The sequence below is a fragment of the Phaethon aethereus genome, assembly GCF_964289735.1.
Source record: "Phaethon aethereus genome assembly, chromosome: 4".
Lineage (NCBI taxonomy): Eukaryota > Metazoa > Chordata > Aves > Phaethontiformes > Phaethontidae > Phaethon > Phaethon aethereus.
This window is the reverse complement of record NC_138578.1, coordinates 18,870,845-18,874,443: the sequence shown is the minus strand read 5'-3', so window position 1 is coordinate 18,874,443 and position 3,599 is coordinate 18,870,845.

Here is a 3,599-nt window from a genome sequence, read left to right as displayed (position 1 = left end):
GCCTAAAAAGTGCCTAAAAACCTTGTATCTTAATCTTCAGGTGCTGAAAGGTCTTTGGAAATTGTCCCTGACATCTTGAGTAAGGTAGCGTCCAACTGTAAGTTTTCAATTTGAGTAAGTTCAGAAGTAGCACAGGCTCGGACTAGTTCTGTGAAACTAGAGATAACACATGAAGTGAAAAGAAAACATGACTGGGAAGGGAGTGCAGTTGCGGCTTTTGAAATAATTTGCTGCTCAGAAAATGTAGTGCTCGAACCAGACTGCATCCTTAGTCCGTACTCATCTCAGTATCTTTTGGAGCTGTGCTTGGCAGTCTAATGACCACCTCTTCATGCACCAAAGGGGCAAAACCTTTGCTTGTTGAGGACAACATTGAGATGGTGAGATGTTGTCCTCACAGTTTTGACTGTGTTTTGGTCAGGGTTCACCCATACTCCCACTTCAGTCAGTACAGGATTTACTGTGTTTCAAAGGAGCTCAAAATAAACTTTGAGAGTGGCAGCAGTATTTGTCTTGCATCCTGCTCCTCCCTTGAAATCACATGCAGTCATTTATCTCTTTAAGAAAACTCATGGGGAGTTGATAATCAGTGTTATCTCAGGGCTAGGATTTCCAATTTCCTTAGACATGTTGATTTCTGGTCCTTACGTTATTGGAACAGGGTGCTACTGCTGTATTTGCAGAGGTTTTCTAAGCACACTGAGAGGGCTGGAGTGGTTTGGCAAAAGGGCTAAGGTTTGTACTAAGGGCTAAGACTGAGGGTTAACTTTTACCCAGAGTGGCATCACTGTCATGTTGCTATATACAGTAGAGAAAAAGTTAAGATTAGATGCATGTGCGCGCTTGCTAGCAAGTACTAACCAGCCTATCTTATTTAATCACCACTCCAGGTGTCATCTCCAATTGCCAAAATTAAGGCATGCTGTTATTTTCTTTAAATTACTGTTATATTTTTTATACAATAATCAGCTTCTGGCATAACTACATTTCTCTCAAATGAATTTCACATCCTTTTAAATGGCATATACTCCTCATTTTATGTTCTTTTCAGATACTGCATCTTTCAGCAGGACATTGGCAGTAAGTGTCTGGCATTTTATATAATGTATGTATGTATGTATGTTTCAAGTTCCACTTATTGATATCTCTCTATTTCACACAGCCTAGAGTGATTATGAACCTAAAATACTGCCAGAATCTGTTGGCAAAATCTCAGACCATAAACTGTATAGATAACTTTTACTGCTTTGAATCCTCCATGTTTCATGAAAAATGAATATGCCTTTGGCATAAGTACCATCATGTGCATGGTGTAAAATGGCCAGGCTCCATTTTCATATCTTGCCTGATTGCTTGCCCAAAAGCTCCTGGAAGTTTGTGTTACCTCATGTTCTCATAGCACTCCTAGCTAAAGAAAATTCCCAAGTCATTGGGACCACTGACATTCATTAGCAGCTCTTCCATCTCTTTAGATAGATAAGTTTTGGCGATTAATTGTAAATTTTCTTGGAAAAGAATAAAACAATTGCATGTAATCTGGTAGAAATAGATCCACATACTTCCTGTGCGGCCTCAAGGTTTATGCCAACAATGTTCAGGTTCCTAATTCGCACTGGAATCTCTTGAGGCTTTTGAGTAACAAAAAAAGACACGCCTCCTCAAAACCCCAAACCTTAACCCCACCATTGTGTGCACCAATAATAAGATGACAAAGATGCAAGTAGTATTGTAGAGGATAAGATACATAAGCAAATTGGGATATTCGTACTGCAAGGTTATTCAAATCTGTAGGTAGCAAATCAAACCTTGCTTCTCTGGTGGGCTTTGCATGGGGTGTGGGAGTTTTACGATCATTGCTGATGGCAGCACCAGGAACTGGTAACTGCTGCTTTGGGGATGCTGCTGCTCTCACTTTGGGCTTTACTTTGTAGGAGCAAATAAGGCCATTGGGCTCCTCCTGGCGGAAATACACACCAACTTCTTGCATGGAGTTTCAGTTTGATCTGGCTAAATCAGAGTAAACTCGTATTACAGAAATCCAGTTTAGGAAGCCAGCCAAGTACAGGCTTCTTGTCAAAAAGATAAAATTATTTACTTAAGCCTGTACTGTCCAGCTTTGCAGAGTTGAAGTGGCTTAACAATTTGAGACCTTAAACGGGATTAATCCTTGCTTGAGATAGCTTTATTTGCCTTGCTACATCACCAGCTGAAATGAAATTGGGAAAAGATGGAATCTGTGTAAATGGGCCCACTGTTGAGGCTTGCATGGTGTTGCATTTTAGCCCCCTCTAGATAGGGCTGCCTTCCTCACAGCAAGTTATGTTACTCCTGCCAATTCTCTGGGCTTGTGGCAGGCTTGTTGCTGACCTTGGGATTTTGCATCAGTAAGGCAGCCTTCCTCATCTTGCCTGCTGTTATGTTCTGACTGTTTGTGGAGCATCTTTTCCCGTAGGCTTAAAAAAAAGAGAGAGAGAGATCAGTAAATAGATAAAGAATAAGGTTGCTTGCATATGTCACTGTGGTTCTTTTCTTTAAGAAGATGGACTCTGTAGGGAGTAAAACTCTCAGCCATTAAGAAAATTGCTATTTGAATTGGTTGTGACCCAGGGAGAAAGCAGAAGAAATACATCCCAGGATGCGATAGGAGAAGCGCTGTCTCGAGAATGCCCTTGATAGCCCTGAAATATTTTTCATGGGCGTGTGATGACAATGCCAGCAGACCTTGTTACAGCTTACAGAATTCCCTTACTGCAGCCTCTCAGACAGCCTTCTAATATGTGTGCGTCCTGAAACGAGAGTGGCTATTTCACACTATTCTCTTAGCAGAAAGGTAAAATAAACTCTAAAGGATACTGTTTCAAGGAGGCTATTATGCTATTGAGCATCATGTTACTTTGCACAAGGGTTTGCTCATTGTTTTCAAAACTGTCTGATGAGGATGCTTTTTATTGCATATAGCTGCTTATGAAGTAACAAACAATTTTTTTCTCCTCTTTTTTCCTTTAAAGATTTCAGTTCTAATGATTTCAGTTCTTGAAGTTAGATATGTACAGTATTTAAATTGGAATAATTTTTTTTTAATGGCAAAGATGCTAATGTCTGGGTTTAGCTTAGAAATCAGAGTTACCTGCAAACATGCAAAGGGAGTGAGGGTCAACTGTGTTGGACCCCCACGTTTGGCTTCTCACATCTCTTAGGTATGTGTGTCAAGATTTAGTGTTAAAAGCAGTAATGGTTTGTCTTCCATGCTTCAAATATGGCATAATTATGTTGCTTTTCAAGCTGTTTGAACAAAAAACCCTAGCTATAATATGACTAACATAAAAATAACAATAAAGAAAAAACCCAAACACAACCCAAAAGCCTGGGCTATGCTGTGATATTGGAGTTTCAACACCACAAACAGAATTGGAGGCACCCTGATCTTGCAAAAATCACATACTTCATTTTAAGTCCTTCTGTAGCTGCTGTTATGTAGTTTACTGCAGGTCCTGGCAACACTGACAAGTGTGGCAGTAAAGTAAGTATTACATCATAATTTTTAGGTAACCAGTGGAGAGATGAAGCTGACTATCAAAGTTGTCTATAAAGCCAGGGAT